Raw genomic sequence first — 23,518 nt, 5'->3', positions numbered from 1 at the left:
TTCACAGCTACAACCGTAAACATACGTACCGAGAATCATTTGCGTTCTTGAACCATATTATTTTCTGCGAGCAATGTTTTTAACCTATGTGGTAAAATAGAAATTAATCAATATACTGATAAAAATAAATTAAGCACTCAAACGTGTCATCAAAAAATTCAACTAAAAGCATATCTCGCACAAAACTCGAAGAAAAAACTCTAAAAGTCTATGTCAAGGTTTTGATAAAGGATTTCTAAATTGTTTTATCCTATGTGGTAAAATAGAGATATGGATGGTTTTCAACTGGACAAATAATGACAGGGAAGTAAGGAAGTCCAATTAAGTTTTATATTGCATGGTTTATTTTGAAGGCCGGCCGAGACAAGTGTGTGTGTGTGTTTGAGAAGTTGGAAGGCCCAACAACAATTTGCTAGCCGCCTTTATCATGTTAGACTAAAATTAAATTCGATGGAGCTTACAAGGACCGAAAAGCAGCAGTTGTCGCAATTTGTTGAGACGATAAGGGAGCATTCCACTAATAGGATACATTACATAAGATGGATCGAAAATAGGAGATCCGGCAGTCGAGATAAGTTGCAGAAATAATATAATTGTGTAACACGTGTATGTACGTGACGGATCGAGAAGACGAGATCCGACGATCAAGAAGAATTCAGAATATTGAAGATATGTGAAGATTTAGTTTTTTTATATTCAGAATATCTCTTGTAACTATCTAATGGTAATATTAGATAGATTTTGTATTATTTCCTAGTTTAGTAATCAGAAACTAGGAAACCCTAAACCCTAAGTCATCTATAAATAGGAGATGGTTTCAGGAATCAAACTCATCGAGTTATGTCTGAACAATGTAACCGATCAACCCCACATACAATTGTATGTGGTGATTATTAATGATGAAAGTATTTCTATGTGGATGTAGGTCTTAAGTATCCGACCGAACCACGTTAAACTATCGTGTCTTTATTTCATGTTCATCTATCTCCGATTATTATATAATCGTGAATTTAACATGGTATCATGAGCAGGTTATTAGTTCATATTTTATGCTTCCGAAAATTTCAACTTTTCTTTTAGTTGTGATTATATTATTTTCCATTCGTGTATACGATTTGTTTACCAAGATTAGTCTTGTGATTATGACGAGAAAATCAAGAGAAATAAGAGTTTTTTTACTAAGAATAGGAGACCGGAGATTATCAATGATTATTAAAGTTCATCAAAGAAACACTTTCTCTCCAACAAAGGTATGATTATATATTTCTTTTCAATTTTTTCGGAAATTTTTTTCAATTTTTTTCGAATTTTTTAAACCAAAAATAGGTCTGAAATTAAAAATAGAAATTTCCGGAACCAAAATCACGGATCTGGTTCACTTTCTACTAACCAGATTTCCCGTTCCGAAATAAACACAACCCGGTTTTCACAAAACCGCAACCAAACAGGCCCTTATGGGCACGTTTGACTTTGCTGACTTAATCAGCGAACTTTGACCCGTGTTTTATTACACATGATGACGTCATCATTGACTCTCAGTCAATACTCTTTGACCCGAGCAGCACCTTTCTTCTTCTTCGCCGTGACAGAAACTCTAGGGGTTGATTCTTGCGTTTTCCGGCCAAATTTTCGTCCCCAATCGATCGTTCCCATCGATTTATACATAACTCTACTAACCACCAAAGATTTCTCGTTTGATTTGGTGAAGAATCAACTATTTTATGACCGAAAATCATATTTTTCTAGAGCTTTCTCTCTCTAGACATATACCACCATTGATGCACCTTGACATTTATTGGCTCAAATTGGTTGGATTTAAATCTATTCTAGCAACCTACTATCGGTTAGGTATGGTTTTTTTCAATTACCTTCTGATTTGGGAAATCCGATTTTGAGAAATTTCTCAATTTGGGTAAACCCTAATATAAAAGTTCTTAAATTTCCCAAATTAAGTATTTGTGACAGTTTCTCATCCCACTGTTTGTGACAGATTGTGTTGTTGCAGTTTTTAACTGTTGGAAATTTATTTTGTGACAGACCTCTTATATCCAACTTTTTCTAGTTGCGACACTATTTTTTTGCAACAGTTTCTTACTGTTGGAAAATTTCTTTTGTGACAGGTACTTACTGTCACCTATATATCCAACTATTTCTAGTTGTAACGCAAATTTTCTGTCACCTTTCTCTTCTATTTGTGACACTAAAAATAGATTAATCAAACTCATCGAGTTATGTCTGACCAATATAACCGATCAAATCCACATACAATTGTATGTGGTCATTATAATAAAGAAGTTATTCTCCGTGGATGTAGGTCTTGAGTATTCGACCGAACCACGTTAAATTATCGTGTCTTTACTTTAAATTCCTATCTCCGATTATTTATATAATCGTGAATTTTACATCCACACGCCAGAAACATGAACCATGCAAGCTACAAATGCAATGGAGGGAGAGGCAAGGGCACCATTGAAATATTTGATATCTATCGACACAAAGGGGAAAAAATGTAAGGGGATGTGTGATGAGTCTACTATCATCAAAGCTTTCTCGGATAGGAAGGATGCCCTTCCGTAGAGAATCAGACCAATAATTGAGGAAATTCATCATTCTATTGATTTGTTTTACTCAATCTCTTTAATATACATTGTCCTCGTTCAACAAATCTTGTAGCACACACATTAGTAAAGTTTGCTTTTTGGTGTGGAGTTCTCATAACTCGCCTCCCAAAATGATCAATCAATATTCATTCTTTTACTGCAAAGAGCACCATGGATGTCTTGAGCGTCGGAGCGGTTTTCGAACCCTTTGCAGGTTTTCCCCCCTCGGGAACAGACGAACAGGAGCAAGGAATCAGAAGCTGGAGCAAGGAGTCAAGAGCTGGAATAAGGAGCAAGGAGCAGAGAAGCAGAGCAAAGGAGCGGAGCAGAGTAGATAAGCAGAGCTGAACAGAGGAATCTCACCTCTCTAAACAGAATATACCATCATAACGGAGGCTGTCATGCATCAACTCCCTTTTTCATGCTGATTTAGCCGGGAGTCAATTTTCGACATCAGCATTTGGCGCTAGAAGGAGGGGATCTCTCCAACAAATCCTCACATTCGGTAACTCGAATCCTACTTAGTACTTCTTCAGCAAAAACTAATTACTTTTCCTAAAGCTCTTCAGGCAGACATGCCAGCAGAAAAACGAACACCCGGCGAAGACCGAGAAGGATCTTTATACCTCATAATGATCTCATTAGCTCTCGAGCGGCTTAAGGTCGAAAGAAGGAAACAAGAAGAAAGAATAACAAAACTTCAGAGCGACCTAGACGTAACAAAGGCTAAACTGAAATCCGAGGGCGAAGAAAGTGTCAACGTCATAGCTGGAGGACCAACTCATACAGAGGACAGAAGCAACAAACGACGACAGAAAAATCCGAGGATCATGACGGCACAAGACGAGGCTACACCTCCGATAATATTCACTAAAGATGACATGAGAGGAGTAATCGCGCCTCACGCAGACCCCCCGGTGGTAACAACACTGGTTGCCAATCGGAGAATAGGGCGTATCCTGATTGACACAGGAAGCTCTACAGAAATCATAAGCCGAGCATGCCTCCAAAAACTCCAGGTGAGAGCACATCACACCGAGATTTATGATCATTACTTGACAGGTTTCGACGGAGATCGGCTACGTGTTGGGGGAAAGATCACTCTACCCATACTCATCGGAGAAGAAGCGACCAGCCGAGCACTAATGATGGAATTCGTAATCATCGACGAACTACACGCGTACAACATTATCCTATGAAGGAACTTCTTGAAAGAGTCACGAGCTGTGGTCTCGCTGAACCACCTGACCTTGAAATTCCCGATTCCGGGAACGAACCTAGTAGGAACAATAAAGGAGATCAAGCGACCGCCAGGGAATGCTACGCTGTTTCAGCTCGGCATTGTCGACGACCAGCAGTGGTTCCCACCCTTTCAAGTACCGGAAAAGTCACCAACTTCGATCACACCACGAACATGAAGCAGTGGGTTATGCTCGCCTGAAGCCATGTCTGTCTGAGGGAGTCAGGGGTGTAGTTAGTTTGAAAGGTTTGAGAGATAGGATTCGTTTTACCAAATTGATGATTTTGCTGGAGAGGTTCCCTCCTTCTAGTGCCAAATGCTGATGTCTAAAAATGGTCTTCCGTTTAGTCAACATGAAAAAAGGGATGCACGACAGCCTCCGTTATGTATGATTTTTCTGTTAGATTGAGTGTTGCTCAGCCTAATGTTCTTGCTTCCAGCTATGTTTTCTTCTCTGCTTCTCCTTATTTCAGATCCTCGTCCTTGCTTTTGCTCCTGCTCTTTGCTCCTGTTCCTGTTCGGTTGCTCCTGTTCGTCTGCTCCCGAGGGAGGAAAACCTGCAAAGGGTTCGAAAATCGCTCCGACGCTCAAGCTAGTTAGGGTGCTCTTTGCAGTAAAAGAGTGAATATTGATTGATCCTTTTGGGGAACGAGTTATGGGAACTCTGAGTTTCTTGTGATCTTTTTTGGGTAAAGAGATCGTGTCATGTGAAGGACGATGGGGGGGGGGGGGGGGGGGGGTTTGTAGGCGATATTAGGCCGACTGTGATTAGTGGCGGTGGTGAGGCGGTTTTCGTCAAACCGAAGATGAAGTTTCCTATTTTGAGTATCTAGGGTTTCTCTTAGAGTCTATCTCGGATCTTTGATAAGTGGAAGTTCCTATGTTCAAGGATTCTTCGTAGATATTTTGCCGATGTGATAGATTATAAAGGAGAAGTTTCCTCCTTTAGTTACGTGGGGTTCAAGCTGGCTTAAACACTTCGAGATATGTAGCTGATTGAGATCTTTCTAGAAGATTCGGGATTAAGTTGGTAGATCGCTTGGCGTTGCTGCCTCCCCAGTTCTGGACGTAAGACATTGGTCGGATCTGTGCGGACCCCCTTACTTCTCTGAAGACCCCAGGGCTGATCTGTCTGTGCCAAGGGCTGGTTTCTTCTGGCCGACCTCACAGTTAAGGGAATATTCGGTGGACCATCAGGGGCTCAGCTGTCCTGCTACCTTAAGCCGGGCTGACCCAGTAGACTTCAAGTCTGATCTTGACTCTTTAGACGTTAGTCAACGTCTGAACATTTTGTGCATCATCATGAGTCCCCGTATCAACTTCGTATTTGACATAAATTTCTTTACTATGTAAAAATATAGAAGGATTGTTACTTTCTATTAGCACTACGTTTGAAAATATAGCTAATTGGTATTCTTCCAAACCACATTCACTTTCTAATCCACACAAATCTAACATGAATGTTGATTGGTTGGTTAATAACAACTCAAGAATTATGTTATTAGGCTTTTACTAGTAAAGAACGTTTTTTCTTCAGCAATATATCTCTATATCGAGTGTTTATCTCTAATTCAATCATTATCGACGTGGGAAATCCCGATCACGCTCCTGAGATATCAAGTATTAACTTGTAGTCGTAAAATCTACTGTCCCGTTACAAGGTGAGGCATTTGGAGGGAGTTAGATGGAGTCCTTTATGGGTAGTACAAACGTCTTGTGAATGTACTTAGGTATCATCAAGGCCGGCCCTGGCCCAAAGCGAGCAAAGCCTCGCTTTGGGCCACCAAATTTTGGGGGCCACATTCGGATGGGGCGCCTTTAGATTTTGTTAGAAGTTAAAGTTCTCAACCAAGATCCAGTTAAAAAACCAGTCTTCTGGGCCTTTTTACGTTCATTCTTGGCAACATGTGGCCCCCACCTTCTTTTAACCAATTGAGCAATTAATTCACCCTACTTTTTATGAAAAAGAATTCACCTGACTAACATCACACTCATACATTTCAACAAAAAAAAAAACATCACTTATACTTTTTCTGTTTCTTTCTCTCTAATCTCTCTCAACATTCAACAATCAAGTCAGCCGCATGCCCACATCTCCACATTATATGTCCAATATATTTGTTAGTTATCATATTTTTAGGTCTATATAAATTATTCAACATATAACTTTATATTTTCTTGGCTTCATCATTTAATTCATTTCTTTTGTTTATTGTTACTATTACAAGTTATAGTTAGTATAAGCTGATTTTCAACTCCCATCTCAACTTTAAGTTATAATTAAGTGAAGTGTAATTGATTTTTAGGTTTCGTCAATTTTGTAATTAAGTTAAGTCTAATTGATTTTTTGGGTTTTGTCAATTTTGTTTTGTTGAAGATATTATGTATTAGGGAAGAAAAGAGAGGAAGAAAACCATATAATTTAGTTGTTGTACATGTAACTGTTATTTGTACATTTGCGTATAAGTAGAGGCGAGTAAAATATATAGGTAAAGACGGGCTTAAACTTTACATACAAAAAAAACTTTACATACAAAAATATTTGTATGTATTAAAAGTCGAACATATAGAATCTAGTAGACAATATCTTAATTAATTTTAACTCATTGTGGTCAATTTATGCACTTAAGGGGTATCATGCACATAAGAAGAGATTTATATAACAAATCAAAGTATCTTCTTTAACTAAAATTACAAGGTGTTAATTTAAATACTAATTTCGGACATACCTTGTAATTGTTATACAATTAGGCGTATATCTATTGTTATTCCAAAATATAATTTAGCAAATTTTTTTGTAGTACTGGTGTTAGTTACGGTTAGAAAAAAAGACTAAAGTCATCATTTGAAAAAAAAATCCTCGAAAGACAAGATTTAAAAATGTGAGAGAGGGATTTAGACTCTTAACCTAGTCATAGAACTTCTGTATATAAGATTGAGTATATTTACAAAATCACAGGTGGACGGAATCAGGTTCTAGCATGAACCATTCCACATGTGGGTCCGCGTTGAATATATGCATACGTAAGAGTTAGGGCCACATTTCTGGTGTCCGCTTCGGGCCACCAAAAAGTCAGGGCCGGCCCTGGGTATCATTAATAAGGTTTGAGGTCCTTAATTGAGATGCACATTTATTGAAACTTCAACGTGACCATTTATTACACCAACTAATGTCCACTTGACCTATCATTTCAAAACTTTTTTTTATGTGTCTAATTCAGTCTCAATCTGTTATTCTGTCTGACCTAGAGAAAGTCTTCTACTTCTATTTTATTCTACACCTGCAAACTCCAGTAAGTCACCACAAATATAAGATTCGGGAAAGCTGAGTGAGTTATGGTTTTAAATGACTATATCTTAATGTCCTAGTAGACTTTTCAGTTAAGATTTATAAAAATTTAGTTAGTGTTTAGTGAATTCAATTAGATGGTAGCTTAACACTCTAGAAATTCAATTGTTTATGAGGTGGATAGTTAGACGTATATTTTAAGAGGACACTCTAGAAATAGAGTGTCCTCTTAAGATATCTCTATTTAACTACCCTCATCATGTTAGAGATCTAAATGGATTGTTGCATCGCAGAGAATTTCTAAGTAAAAGCTCTAAAAATTCTATATGACACTCGAAATTTCTAAGATTGGGTGTTGCATTGGAGATGCTCTTATGACTAGTAGACCAGTTTACAAAAACTCCAAATCTAAATCTCTTGAAAATTACATAAAGCCCAACAACATACTAAATTTTCTTTGAAAATCGAATCTAAGACTTCCGTAATTTTAGAATGTATATACTATCAACCACCTAAGCTAAGTATGGACTAACTTGCCTCAAATAAATAATCTAGTGGACATGGATTAGACTAGTGAATCGATGGTTGTGAGTATAAAATTAGTATTTATCCACTTGTTCAAGCTCGGTTCGTGAATTTGACTGTTTGTTCGAGCTCAAGCTCGTTCGAGTAATTATCCACTTGTTCAAGCTCGACTCAACAAGTTTAAAAGAATTCGAGCTCAAGCTCTCATTGTTTTAAACTCGTTTATCAAAATACTTCAAATTAAAACTTCCTAAATTATAAAAATACTTCAATGATCATTTGTCACATACAATAATAATGATTATTGATTCATATTCTAACATTCTTGGAAAGAGAATAAAGAAGATAATGGAGAATAAATAGGGAGAGATATTAACTAACAGTTGTAAATCTGACTGAAATTGGTGAGGGAGAGAAATATGTGGGAAGTTAAATGGGAGAGAAATACGTGTTAAGTTAAATGGTGAGGGAGAGAAATACGTGGGTTATGTAGGGATATCCTAACCACTTTTGGTCGTTTTATATTATTACCCTTCTATTTTGAAGGGATTTACACGAAAAGGGATTTTATAACAGCCATTAGATGTGATCTTTATGAAAATCCCAATAAAAATAGACGGTCAGACTTATCCCCTGGATAACCGACTGAGCTGTTTTAATATAATAGATGTTAAACAAGATGCATCACTAACATCTAACAGAAGAATGGAAAAACAATAAAAAAAAAAAAGGGATCAAATTAAAAGTTGGACATCTTTAGGGGGCCATTTTGGTGAGATGGTCATCTTTAGGGGGGCAAAATGGAATTAACCCTTTTTATTTTAGAAACTCCTTAAATAAGGAAAAAACAAAGAACGTGATTTAAGTTAATTGATCCTAATCCTATTTCAACACAAAGAAGGTGAATTCTTAAATGAAATGGTTACTAAAAGGCAGAAAGTTACTAAAAGGGAAGCTTCCCCCTACGGCCCTACGCGTTGTCACTGATGATGAAGATTCCTTTTAGTTTCCTAAAACATATATTTATATATTTATATAAATAGTGGTGGGTGGGAAGTTAGGATGAACCAAAACTTAGCTTCACTCTTCAGAGGAGATCTATATAGGGTTAATAATAAGTTTTCCTTCTTCAATCCGGTGTGTGAGAATGGAGGATTCTCCTTTGATGGTAGAAAGAGAAAGGTTGCGGGGTGAAATAGAAAGCATAAGAGATGAAATATTGAAGATAAGAAAGGAAGTGAGGATGAAAAACAAAGTTACAAAAAATCAAGTAGTAGAAAATAAAGAAGAGAAAATTGATATAGTAATTGATGATGGATTAGCATTAACACAAGAAAATCTTCTTCCTAACTTCAAGGGGTTCGATATAATTAAAGCACAAGTTGATGATGGAGGTAACGAGAAATCAATTAAGGATCATTATTACTATAACTATGCTGCTAAAGATACAAAATACTATAGCAACCCAACTAAAACAAGAATAATGGAAGAAAAAAAAATTCTAGAAAAAAGTCTCCCACCTGATTCAAATATCTACGTCAAAGCTTATGAAGCGAGAATTGATCTCCTTAGAGCAGTCATTATCGGTCCATCGGGTACCCCTTACCAAGACGGTCTTTTCTTTTTTGACATCTATTTCCCACCCGATTACCCTAATCTTCCACCAAAGTTTTACTACCATTCCTTTGGTTTTAAGTTGAATCCAAACCTATACCCTGATGGGGGAGAGGTTCGTATCTGCCTTTTGAACACTTTAGAAGGTCAAAAATATTGGAACCCCTCCCAATCAAATCTACTCCAAGTTCTCCTGTTTATTCAAGCTTTTGTTCTAAACGATAAACCATATTTTAACAACACCCCCAGAGCCCGTATTACTATTAAAAGTGGGGACGACAACGAGAAGAAGAAGGACAAATTATCTTTAGATTATAACAGACAAGTATTTCATTTAAGTTGCAAAACAATGTTAAGTGTTTTAGCTACTCCACCAAATCATTTCGAAGAATTTGTTTCTCACCATTTCAAGTGTCGTGCTAAAACAATCTTAACTAGTTATGAAGCTTATAGAGAGGATTACCCATCCTCTAAGGCAATCAAAGCAACCACCATCTATTTGTTTATTACGTTGACTTATTTGAAGCTTCATCTGGTGTTTATGAAGAATGGATGGAATTTTACTAAAGAAGACAAGAACGGTGATTGGAATTTCGGTGACGTCTTTGATTATCACCCTCGGCAAAGTAGAGACTTCGGAATATGTATGGGTAGTTTAGTTTGTTGTATGTTTCTTCTTTGCTATGTCCTCCCGATTATTGTTGTACTGCACAAGAATTCTACTCCTTGTACTAATAATTGCTTGTACTAGTTTCTTCTTTTATCATATAAAATCTGTCAATTTCTCGCATTACCCTTATTTTCTATACTACACATTGTTGGATTATTTCCGGTAACAATCCAATTCGCAAGAAAAAATATCATCCAAAAAGAATTTAATCTATACAAGTGGAAGAAAAAATATTTGAATATTTTTAAAAGGAATTTACGTGTGCTTTTAGCAGTTCATGTAGATAGAAATGGCACCTGCATAAACAGTCTTACCTGGTAAAGAAAATGCTTGACCTTTGAGTTTATTTCTTAGAAGAAGTCTCCTCACATTTTCATCAGGTAGAGGTACATATATTCTTTTCACCTATTCAACATTTAAGTTAAATAAATGAATATCATTTTTAGTAAATACAATTGTTTCGAAATATTTCATTCGTCTGAAAGGAAAAGAAAGTGGTGGTTGAGTACTAACCAATCTTCGAAGAACTGCATCATCTAATTCTTGCGGCTTATTAGTCGCACCTGCGGTAACACGAGAAGATCATTAGATGGTTGCCCAGTTACCTAATTTTATCACAATAACATGTAGATCATAAAACTGACACTACAGAACCAGAAATAGCTGATAATGATTCTCCTGGCTATTTTTACCAAACCACTAATGTCTAAGAGAGGATGCATAGTAGAGGTGTTCCCTTTACATCTCAGAAGGAGAATATCTGCTCAACCATCCAAGCTAAATGAAGTGATATAACTCGGACAATGAATGCTATCACAGTGGAGTATTTAATTTATTTCCTTTAATTATGACAAGGCTGTGGTGATTTGTAGAGTTAGGATAAAAGAAAGAACACTGTTAGAAGAAGAAGAAACTCTAACTTTTATTTATCTTGAATTGATTATGATTACAAGTAATAAGCCTTTTTTATAGCTTGAGTAATATAGAAACTAACTATAACAAACTTCTTAACCACCATTTGTTTCTTAACTGACTTCTTAACTAACCTCTTAATAGAATTAGTTATTCTTCTAGAGGCACCACTCAGCTTACACTTTCTCTATTAGTTAACACCTCATTTACACTCAAACATATACTCTAACATCCCCCCTCAAGCTGAGGAATCGATAGAGATAGAAGCTTGGATCTTAAAGCAGCAAAATGTGGAGAGGGCAACCCTTTAGTAAACAGATCAGCAGGTTGATCTTGTGTAGGTATAAAACGAATGACAAGCTTCCCATCAGCTACCAAGTCACGAACAAAGTGAAAATCCACCTCAATGTGCTTGGTTCGAGCATGACAAACTGGATTAGATGCAATATGTTGAGCCCCAATATTATCACAATAGATGATAAAAGGATAGGAAGGGGAAAATTGCAACTCAGTAAGTAGATAAGAAATCCAAAGCAAGTCAGCTGTGACAAAAGATAATGCCTTGTATTCAGCTTCTGTGGAAGATCGAGCAACAGTGGACTGTTTCTTAGAACTCCATGAGACCAATGAGTTTCCTAATAGAACACAGTAACCATTGGTACTTCTCCTTGTATCTGGGCATCCAGCCCAATCACTGTCACAGTAGGCTACCAAATGAGAGGTATCACCAGAAGTAATAGTAACACCACAGTCAATAGTTCCTTTGAGGTATCTAAGAATCCTCTTGAGCAATAGCAAATGAGATTCAGTGGGTTCCTGCATAAATTGTGCCACATAATTCACAGCAAAGCATATGTCTGGTCTTGTCATAGTAAGATATTGAAGTCCACCCACAAGTGTTCTATAGAAAGTTGGATCAGTAATTGGAGCACCATCAAGCTTAGATAGCCTATTTCCAGCAGAGACAGGTGAGGAACAAGGTTTGCAATCTAACATATCAGCCTTTTTGAGAAGCTCAAGAGTATACTTCTTTTGGGTAAGAAGTAAGGACTTAGAAAGTGGATCAGGTAGTACTTCAATCCCAAGGAAGAAGTGTAAGTCTCCTAGATTCTTCATTGCAAACTCACTGCTCAAAGTAGAAATCAGAGAACTTAAAGCCATAGGTGAGCTTCCAGTAAGGATGATATCATCCACATAGAGTAACAGAACCATAATTTGAGAAGAATTCATGAAGAAGAACATAGAATGATCATGAGCACTTTTCTGAAATCCCAGAGATAGAAGAAAAGATCCAAATCTGTGAAACCAAGCTCTAGGAGCTTGTTTCAGCCCATATAAGCTTTTATGTAGTAAACAAACATGTTTAGGTTTAGAAGCATCAATAAACCCCTGGGGTTGTACCATATACACTGTTTCTTCTAGGATGCCATGCAAGAAAGCATTTGACACATCCAATTGCTGTATTTTCCAAGATTGAGACACAGCAAGAGATAAGATGGTTCTAATAGTAGTAGCCTTCACAACTGGACTAAATGTTTCAGTATAATCCAAGCCCTCATGTTGATGAAAACCTTTAGCTACTAACCTTGCCTTGTACCTTTCAACTTGGCCATTGGACTTATGTTTAATCTTGTATACCCATTTACAACCCAAGACATTCATATGTGGTTCAAATGGAACAAGAGACCAAGTGTTGTTGTGTTTTAGTGCTAGAAACTCTTCTTCCATGGCCTGAATCCATTTAGGATCAGTAGCTGCTTGTTTGAAACTAGAAGGCTCACAAGAATCTAGCAAAGAAAGAAATGTAGAATGGATAGGGTACCTTACATTAAAATGTGCTACATGATCTGGAATGTATTTAGGCTTTATTATCCCACTTCTAAGTCTAGTTTGCATTCCATGAGAAGGAGGAATAGGAATGCTCAAGGACTGAGAAGAACTAGTAGAAGTACTAGTAGAAGAGGGTGCAGAAACAGTAGGAATTGGAGCAGACTCAGATGCTATTGGAGAAGATGGAATAGGTACCTTGAGTACATTTAGAGGAGAAAGAAAGGAATTCTTATCAGAGAGAGAACCAGATGATTCCTCTTTGAAGGGAAACTCATTTTCACAGAATATGACATTTCTAGTCATGTACCACTTCTCTGTAGATAAATCCAGACACTTAAATCCTTTATAAGACATATCATAGCCTAAGAAAACACATTTCACAGCCTTAGGACTCAGCTTATCTTCTCTTGTAGAAGAAACATGAGGATAGCAAGTACACCCAAAAATTCTAAATTGAGAGTAATCAGGATGTTTTCCAAATAATACCTCAAAAGGTGATTTCCCATCAAGAACTATTGTAGGCAACCTATTGATAATGAAAGTGGCAGTAGCATAGGCTTCAAACCAAAATCTTTTTGGTGCTTGAGAATGGAACAAGAGAGAGTTACCAATTTCTGTAATATGTCTATTCTTTCTCTCAGCCTTACCATTCTGCTGAGGTGTGTAGGGACAAGAGCACCTAAATGAAATCCCACACTGATCTAAGAAGAACTTGAATTCTCCCTTAGATAACTCAGGAGCACCATCACTTTGAAAGTATTTGATAGAAGAGGAAAACAAGTTTTCACTAAGTTGTTTAAACTTTTTGAAACAGAGAATGCTATCTGATCTTACTTTCAAAGGAAACAACCAAACATGTCTGCTATAGTCATCTAGAAACAGAATATAATACCTATAACCTTCTTTAGAAGCTATAGGAGAGGGTCCCCATATGTCACAATGTATGAGATATAAAGGAGAAGGTGAATGACTATCAGAAGTAGAAAATGGCAAGGACTTACTTTTAGCTAGTCTACAAAAGTGACATGGTCCTTCAGAGTCTTTGTGAGCTACTGTAATAAGTTTATTTCTATGTAAAAGATGTAAAATAGACTCAGAAGGATGTCCTAACCTTTTGTGCCAAGTTGAGGAAGATGCAGCTAGAACAGAAGAATAGGCTTGCTGTGAGAATCCCTTTTCAACTTGAAATGTGATAGGATACAAATTATTTACCATTTGTCCCTCATTTAGAACTTTATCAGACCATAAATCTTTCACTTGGTAACCCCAAGGAGAGAATTGCACTAGACATTGATTATCTTTAGTGAATTTCGAGATAGAAAGTAAATTTCTCTGAATATGGGGAACTAAAAGCACATCTTTAAGTTGGAAGTTATGAGAAGATGTGATAAGATCAGCATCACCAATACTCTTAATAGGAATACACATTCCACTTCCAACCATAACCGAGTCAGAACCCTTATAATCCCTTGTATGTTTCATAGTGGAGTTATCATGAGTCATATGGCTTGATGCCCCTGTGTCTGCTAGCCAAACTGTAGGCTCAGATTCAATATGGACTGACTCTTGATCATTTGATACTAGAATAGCCATATGAGCTTCAGATGACTCAAAGCCTTCTGGTGAAGTACCAAAGAAGGATTCATATGCTTCTCCATCAGAATTATTAAAATGAGAAAAGTCAGATTGTACCTGATTGAAGCTATCTCCTTCTTCATAGAGATGAAGACCAGCAAAGTTGTGCTTTTGTGGATTTGAATAGTTGTTAAACTTCTTGTAATTATTTCTTTTGAAATTGTTATAATTGGAATTGAAACTTTGGGGAATACTTTGTGAATTGCTTTGTTGATTGCTTTGTTGATTGCTTTGTTGATTACTTTGTTGATTGTTGTAATTAGAAGGAATTGAACCTTGATAATAGTGATTTTGAGCACTAAAATTAGAATTAGGTAAAGAATTGGGAACTCTGAAGTGTTCATCAGAAGGTGCATAGCGGAAACGACATCTATATGCTGGATGGCCCCATCTTCTACAAATTCCACAAGGAATTGCAGTGAAATCATAATCAGTAGCTCGCTCACCTGCTAGATTAGATCGAATTTGTTGATTTTGAGTATTAGGTCTTGGTTGTCTCGTTTGTGAAGAGTTAAAGTTCTTCATTTGAGAATCTGATTTTTGTGGAGTGGAAAACTGCTCTTTCTTAGCAAAATAAACAGCATTAGATTCATCACTATCTTGTAAGCTTAACCATTGTTCATGGTGAATTAACCGAGTTCGAAGATCAGCAAAGGTTTGTTTAGAATCTCGATTATGCATAGTAATAACAAAGTGATTATATTCCTTACCAAGACCTTGAAGTGCTATTCGACATAATTCCTTATCAGGAACTTTCTCGTTCACAGCAGTAAGAGCATCAGCCAAGGATTTAATTCGACGAAGATAATCAGTGATAGAAGAATCACCTTTCTTAATATTTTGAATCTGATATCGAAGTGTTGTGATTTTAGATTCATGTTCTTCAACAAAGTTTAGAGAGAGAAAGTTCCATATTTCAGCAGCAGTTGATAAACCTAATATATCAGATGAAATTGAACGAGTGAACGTTGATTTGAGACAAGATTGAACATAATGATCGTTTTTCCTCCAAATTAAGAACTCCGGATTCGTAATTTGTCGTCCTCCTTCATTGATAGTTGGTGAGGGAATGATGATTGAACCATCAACATAACCAAATAAATCAGATCCAATTAGAATTGTTTCAAACTGATTCTTCCAAATTAGATAGTTTGAACTATCAAGCTTTTCAGAAACATAGTTTGACAAATGAGGAATTGATGAACCAGCTAACGGAACAATCGAGGAGGAAGAGACTGACGAAGAAGGAAACGCCATTAATGATCGAGATTAGGTTTCGTAAGAAGATTCACAGTAGAGAGAGAAAGGAAAAAAAAAACCCTAGCTCTTATACCATGTTAGAAGAAGAAGAAACTCTAACTTTTATTTATCTTGAATTGATTATGATTACAAGTAATAAGCCTTTTTTATAGCTTGAGTAATATAGAAACTAACTATAACAAACTTCTTAACCACCATTTGTTTCTTAACTGACTTCTTAACTAACCTCTTAATAGAATTAGTTATTCTTCTAGAGGCACCACTCAGCTTACACTTTCTCTATTAGTTAACACCTCATTTACACTCAAACATATACTCTAACAAACACCAAGAAGAGGAATGAAGTAGGAAACTATTATATTGCACTTGTCAGGTTCAATATTCGGCTCCAAATGGGTGTTAAGTCGCCTCTCCTATGAGGAATCTTGAGTTCAAGAGCCAAACTAGTACAAAAAAGGTTAGGAAAGGATTACTCCTGGATGTTTCAAAGATAGTCTAGAATCTAGCTCCACTACACTACAAAACGATCTTACAGAGCGATCACCAGTATGCAGCCTAGCTTATCAATTACAATAACTAGATCATCAGGATTAGAGGTAACCCCATCAAACTGCATTAAAATTTCAGACTTTAGCCTTCTACTAGCATCACTCTCATTCTCCAACCTGGTCGACATAATGCTATCAATCTGCAGCACAGAAAATGAAATAAAATTATGAATATGAGTTGTAACTATGAAAATGACATGCAAATGGAAGAGACTAAGAGGTCTTTCTTTGGTTTGGTAATCAATGAGGGAGATCTGAGCAGCGGATTAAGACAAACAGTAGAATAGGGCCATCCATTTGATTGAGACAGAATTAGAGTAGGCACGTGACAAGGACAAAACCAAATGGAGATTAATCATAGCTGAAGAACAAGAAATCTACAGTACCGGAAGTCCATTACAGGAAGTACATGTGTTCTTACTTGTAATAATATTAAAGAAGTTTTACATCACATATGATATATGAATTAAAAGGATAACCACCCAACTTGATACTAAGAACAAGTATAGAACATAACACAATTAATGGCAGAGATCATTTCTGGGGGAGGTTATAGACTAAGGGGCTTACTTCGTCCATAAAGATTTTTTTTTTTGTATAAAACTTTGTCCGCAAAGATTACAGATGGCTGTCTGGAAATAGCAACCATGAACAATGTCCGTACAAGCTTTTCAGCTTCTCCGACCTGTTTCACCACAAAAAAGTACTCACGGGATCAGTACTATATTGATCCGAGGAACATTATTCCCGAGGACTAGGATTAAGGAACGGGAGTTTGTGCGCGCGACATATCCACTTTGATGTTAGAGAAGAGGCGGAAACATTAAAAAATGTAGCTGCTGACTCTGAAGCAACAGCTTTAGCAAGCATGGTCTTCCCATTACCAGGTGGACCAAATAGAAGAAGACCTGAAAATCAAATAAAGAAAACACTGATAAGACAAGGTCAGTACAATAAGTCATCCGCATATTGTTTTCTTTGAAGAATTACCTCTAGGAGGCCTCGTGAGACCAGTAAAAAGATCCTTTCTCTTTGTTGGCAGAATGACCATTTCCAATAAAGATTGCTTTGCCTTCTCAAGACCAACTGCATACAAAAATGAATTCATAGCTAATATTGAGGCAACAGGTTAACCAATGATACATTTGTACAGAAAAGAAATGAAACTATAATTCCTTACCGACATCTTCCCACTTAACAGAAGGACTTCTATCCACAATTGCAGTGTTTATCATCTCTACCAGTTTTGCATCGTAACTGCTATTAGATTCTTGATCAGGCTTTGGTCTCGCGGGCTTATATGCCTGATTCCCCACAACTGGATTGTTTCTACCAGAAAGTGAAGTTGAACGTGTGACATTTTTTAGAGTAGAAGATACTGTTGATGAAGTTGCTGGACGGGTTACAACAGTCTGCAGAACAATACCAAAAAAGTAGCTTAGGAAAAAAATAGAAACAAGACAAATCAGGAGGCAGAATCCAACTTTATGTGAAGACATATTTAACAACAACCAAGTGAATCTCATCTCTGACAGAGATTTAAGGGATTGAGGGGATGTTTCAATAGGAACTAGTAGAGGAAACAAGATTGTGATACATATAAGATCACCCTCGATACTCAAGTCAAACATCCTGTCATTAGAATTAATGTACTTCACTGCAAATCATAAACTCCCCCAATTATCTTTATTAAAATAGTACGAAATTGAAGGCTGAGAAACTGATTTACATACTTCACATATTAGGTGAACATCTAACTATTGCATTAGGTGTCTAGATCTTAATACCTACTTTGAGTTTACAACAAGCACGAACAAACGTTGATGTTGTTCGCCTATTTCTTAACCTCAAAATGTGCCAGAAGACTTGCTCGCCATACTACATGATGGGTTTACAAGTATAAGATCTACTTACTTTGGTTCTTATCATATTTAACTAGAATTTCTGGTTGCAGGCCTAAGTTAGTTGGTGCTAGCAGCTAGAAATTTATGACATTTTCTCGATGTTTCATATGTAACTTCTCAAACAGAGTTGAGTTATGAAGCAAGATTCATGTCATTTACCTGCAACATAAGCTAAAACAGTATGACCATTAGCTAGACCCACGACGTGACTGGGCATCTTGGCATATGGGGTATCTCCCGTTTTCTCTCTTCTACAACTGTTCGTTTGTCGATGAATGGAAAAACATCTTGCCATTAAATGGTGAGAGTATGAGCGTGAAATCATGTCACTAAAGCTATTTTTTCATGTATTTTGGCGAACAAGGTCCAACTATATATGTGCTATTGGAAACAGAAAAAGAAAAAACACAAACTTACAGTTTAAGGTCCATACCTTGCTAGTAGATGGCGCACCAGCTGAAACATGAATTCAACAAGCAAAAAAACAACAACAACAAGAAATTAAACCACCACATAAACTCTCATAACTAATATCAGAATTTCACTAATTTATACTAAAAAGGAACAAAATCTCGAACCAGTTCGTCTACTTAAGACTTGCAATCTCTCTGATACTTGACCATGCCATTTCGAAATCTTCTAATGGTAAGTCACAAGATGAGCTTGTTTTCTTCTTCTTGATCTTCTTGCAGATTCCCTCTCTCTCTCTCTAAGCAAAAAATGATTTTTATTTTTTTTTATAAAGAGTGAATGATTTGGAAGTGTTCTTTTCTCCACCTTGAATTCATGCTGGAAAGCCAAGCCTAGAAGTAACTCTAGTTCTAGAAGACCGATGATGATGAACTTAAATTCTGAAAATGATCAATGGTTGCGAGCATAGATTTGTCGAAAAATCAAGCTAGAATGAAAGGTGAATTATTGGACTGAAGGGGACCTCTAAGATCCGCAAACAAAGTCTGAACCGGTTGTGGTAGTGATTGTGGTGGTAATTAATTGAAGACAAACCCTCCTTCATCTCCACTGCTAGCTGGAAAAGCCACCACCAGTATGGCAGTATGAATAGTCCGTACGGAATATAGGGCTTCTTTAGATGAATTTGTTACTTGGGTTGTTTTATTGCTGATGAAGATGATGATGAAAAACAAACTAGATTCATTTTCTTCAATATCCATTATCTTTTTCCTAACCAACAAAATCCTTTATGTCTCTTTGATAATTTTCATAATCTCTATTTTAATCTGAAGATTTGACAATTAGTTTCATAGTAGCAGTTGGATGCCATGGAGGAAGCTCCGCAAGGTCATCAATGGCGGATTCAGCATTCTTTATAGCCGAATCCTCTCAAATCAGTGGAATAGATCCAAACACAATTAAGCATTCTAAACCCTCTCAAATTAGTCAAAATCCGATCCATTGATTGATCTTTAGAAACATTAGGTTTTTTTCATTTTTTGGTTAGAGAGAGAAAGAGGGAATGATTTTGGAACTGTTCTTGCGTATAAGAGGTATTGAGAGAAGATTTTTTATTTAGACCAGGGACTGAAGTGTAATGTGTTGTATGATGAAAGGCAAAACCCTGAGTTCCATAGTTTGACCAGACTCTGAACCTACGTGGAGAATTTTGACACGTGCCAGGTTCTGATTCGTTAGGTCTATGTAGGTTTGAATCCTTCGCCTCTTCTATCATTTCTCTATCTTTGAGTATTATGTTCTCATAACAATAACATAATACTCAAAGATATTGTGGTTCTCAACCTCCATTCCCAAACTCAACAACAAAAAAAAACCTCCATTACCAAACTTCCTTGTATATCAAATCTTTCCATTTTGGTATCCCTTATTTATGATTTTTTTTCAAATAAACCCTACTACTGTCGTACAAATGTAATACAAGAGGATTTGTATAAAACCACCCCATTTTATCGAATCTTTTGATTACTTTCATAGTAATAGAGCCGTGAAAATTTTCACATCACTTTTTTTAAATCTGTAATACCAGTTGTCTTCATCACTAATATCAGTTGTTTGTCTCATTTTGAAATGGAGAAATCTGTTTGGATTTATGCAGGAAAACCCATTTTTTTTAAAAGACATCTAAGTACTCAAGAGTTTTCTTCAACAAAAAAAAAGGAACATTTTTAAGAGGTCAAATTGAATTCATAATTTCTCATATTATTTCTCTTGTATGTACAATCATTTATAACTAAATTACAAGATAAATATAGTTAGAGAATTAAAGCAAATAAGATAAGAGATATTTCTAATCTAATTACAGAATTATAATATATAGATATATATATAAGATATATAGAAATATAAAATATATTCTCCTAATTCCAACACTCCCCCTCAAGCTGGGGCGAAGATGTTGACGAGCCCGAGCTTGACAAGTGATGACTGCAGTAATGATGGACCAACAGGTTTAGTAAACATATCAGCAGTTTGATTAGAGGACGAGACAAAAATTGGTTTGATGACACCTGAGTAAACTTTCTCTCGAATGAAGTGAATATCTACTTCTATATGCTTTGTTCTTTCATGAAGGACTGAGTCTGAAGATAACATGATGGCAGACTTATTATCACAAAATAGTGTAGAAGACTCCATTTCTGGAAAGCCTAATTCAGTTAAAAGGGAACGAAGCCAAATGATCTCACATGTGCCTTGAGCCATGGCACGATACTCAGATTCTGCAGAAGATCTTGACACCACTGCTTGCTTCTTACTTTTCCAAGCTAAAAGATGATTACCACGAAACACACATATACCAGAGGTTGATCTCCTATCACCTTTTGATCCTGCATAATCAGCATCAGTAAAACTAGAGAAGCCTGACTGTGCTCCTGTGGCATAAAATAAACCAAGACCAGGACAAGTCTTTAGGTACCGAAGAATATGGTAAGCGGCATCCATATGAGCGGTACGTGGTGCGTGCATGAATTGACTTACAACACTCACTGCATATGTGAGATCAGGTCGTGTATTTGTCAAGTAAATGAGGCGACCCACTAATCGCTGGTACCGTGATGGATCAGGTAATAATTCCCCAGACTCTATAGTTAGTTTAAGGTTTGGGTCCATAGGCGTAGATGCAGGCCTACACCCAAGCATACCTGTATCCTGAAGGAGATCGATGGTGTACTTCCGTTGAGATAAAGATATTCCCCGAGAAGATCGAGCAACCTCGATGCCAAGAAAATACCGAAGAAGACCCAAATCCTTCATATCAAACGAGTTCCCGAGAGCTTCTTTTACTTGAACGATGCCAGATGGGTCATCTCCGGTAATGATTATGTCATCAACATAAACTGAGAGGATAATACAATGACCCTGAAAACGACGAATAAAACATGTGTGATCTGAGTGACACTGCGAAAATCCCAAAGATTTGACCACATCACTAAAACGACTAAACCATGCTCTAGGAGATTGCTTAAGACCATATAGGGATTTGCGAAGGCGACAAACTTTTCCTGAATACTCCCCCTGAGCCCGAAATCCCGGTGGAGGGTCCATATATATGGTTTCTGATAAATTGCCATTAAGAAATGCATTTTTGACATCAAGTTGATAAAGAGGCCATGAATTAGAAGCAGCAAGAGATACCAACAAACGAATTGTGGTTAGCTTAGCAACGGGGGCAAATGTAGCATTAAAGTCCTTTCCTGGTACCTGAGTGAATCCTTTCGCGACAAGACGAGCTTTATATCTGTCAATGGTACCATCACTTAAATATTTCACACTGAAAACCCACTTACATCCCACTGTTTTCTCTCCAGTAGGTAAACTAACCAACTCCCATGTCTGATTATGTTGAAGGGCATTCATTTCAGCTTGCATAGCATCCACCCACTTAGGATTTTGAAGAGCCTCATGAACAGAGCGAGGAATAGAAACTGAATCAACCTGACTGAGAAAAGAGTGATATTGATCTGAAATACCCTGATAGGACAGATACTGAGAAATAGGATGATTAGTGTTGCATGTAAGTAGATACCGAGAGGGCATACGTCGCTCCCGGGTAGGATATCTGGGTAGAGGAGGTTCAGAAACTGAAGGAGATAAAGAATTACCTGATTGGGGGGAAGAAGCTGGCAAAGGATCGCTAGAGCGCGAAGGACGCGAGCAAACCTGTGATGGATTAACAATAGGAGAAAGAGGCACCATTTGACTAGATGAAGGAGGAGAGGACAATTCATTTGAATCAAGGATAGTAACTGGACGTGGAAGAAAAGTATTGTCCTCTACGAAAGTCTCCTTAACAGGATCTGACAAGGAAGGAGTATCGGTGAAAAAGGGAATCTGTTCTAGAAAGGTTACATCCATAGAATGATAGAAACGATTTGTGAGGGGATCATAACACCTATATCCTTTAGACATTGAGGAATATCCTAAGAAAACACACTTAATAGCCTTGTCATCAAGTTTTGTACGGGTAGGGTTGCGATTCTGAACGAAACACGTACATCCAAAAACACGAGGTAAGATGGGAAATAAAGTGTTACCTGGTTGGAGAATATGGAAAGGAGTCTTGCCATTCAATACTCTACTTGGTGTTCGATTTATAAGATAAACTGCTGTGAGGACTGCCAGATGCCAGAAATACTTAGGGACACTCATACCACGTAGAAGGCAACGTACTACAGACATAATATGACGGTTTTTTCTTTCTGCTACACCATTCTGCTCAGGAGTGTAAGGGCATGTAAGTTGTTGAAGAATACCTTTTTTGTTAAGTCCAGATCGAAACTCATTAGTTAGGTATTCCCCACCGTTATCAGATCTAATGTTGCAAACTACTGTATTAAATTGAGTTTTTATCAATTGAAGAAAATTAGTAAAATGGGTGAAGACTTCAGACTTTGTTTTCATCAAATAAACCCATGTGCAACGAGTGTAATCGTCAATAAATGTGACATAGTAACAATGTTTGGAAATAGCTAACACAGGAGAAGGACCCCACACATCAGAATGGATGAGATAAAAAGCCCTAGGTGCACGAAGCATGCGAGGGATATACGTGGTACGAGTATGTTTTGATAATTCGCAAACTACGCAACTAAACTTAAAGTCTTTGCAAGCTTTATGAAGGGAAGGAAATAACCAACATAGATATTGAAAGTTTGCATGCCCTAAACGTGCATGCCACAGATCTAAAGATTTTAGAGAGCAAAGAGACGAATTCGAACCAGGTAAAACAGAAGCTTGCAGACTAGATGGAGAAATCCTAGGAGTAAAGGGCTCACCAAAATAATAGAGTCCATCACGCTCATATCCTTTACCAAGAATCTTCCTCGAAATTAGATGCTGTAAAACACAACAGTTAGGTAAAAAAATAACTGCGCAATTTAGTGTTTTAGCAAGACGACTTACAGATAAAAGGTTATAAGCAAATTTTGGGACGTAATAAACTGAATTTAAGGTAATATTGGAAGATAAACGAGCATTTCCTTGACTACTAATAGGCATGGCGGTTCCATCAGCAATACTA

General features: G+C 37.0%; 1 pseudogene across 1 annotated transcript; it reads right to left on the bottom strand.

Annotated features, from left to right (window-relative positions):
- Positions 1 to 10,205: 10,205 nt before the first annotated feature.
- LOC147564423 (uncharacterized) lies at positions 10,206 to 19,199 on the bottom strand (annotated as a pseudogene). The gene is made up of 12 exons (XR_015228070.1): positions 19,175 to 19,199; positions 19,033 to 19,054; positions 18,606 to 18,736; positions 18,461 to 18,483; positions 17,304 to 17,535; positions 17,114 to 17,209; positions 16,907 to 17,031; positions 16,728 to 16,808; positions 16,147 to 16,263; positions 13,573 to 13,579; positions 10,452 to 10,501; positions 10,206 to 10,343 (listed from the first exon to the last, which is right to left on the bottom strand). The product of XR_015228070.1 is annotated as an uncharacterized LOC147564423 (transcript).
- Positions 19,200 to 23,518: the final 4,319 nt, after the last annotated feature.

This window comes from Eschscholzia californica, unplaced genomic scaffold (genome assembly GCF_041429995.1).
Source record: "Eschscholzia californica isolate CP2 unplaced genomic scaffold, dmEscCali1.0.p SCAF_1, whole genome shotgun sequence".
Classification (NCBI taxonomy): domain Eukaryota; kingdom Viridiplantae; phylum Streptophyta; class Magnoliopsida; order Ranunculales; family Papaveraceae; genus Eschscholzia; species Eschscholzia californica.
The sequence above is the reverse complement of the archived record's forward strand: the minus strand, read 5'-3'. Positions and strand labels throughout refer to the sequence as shown.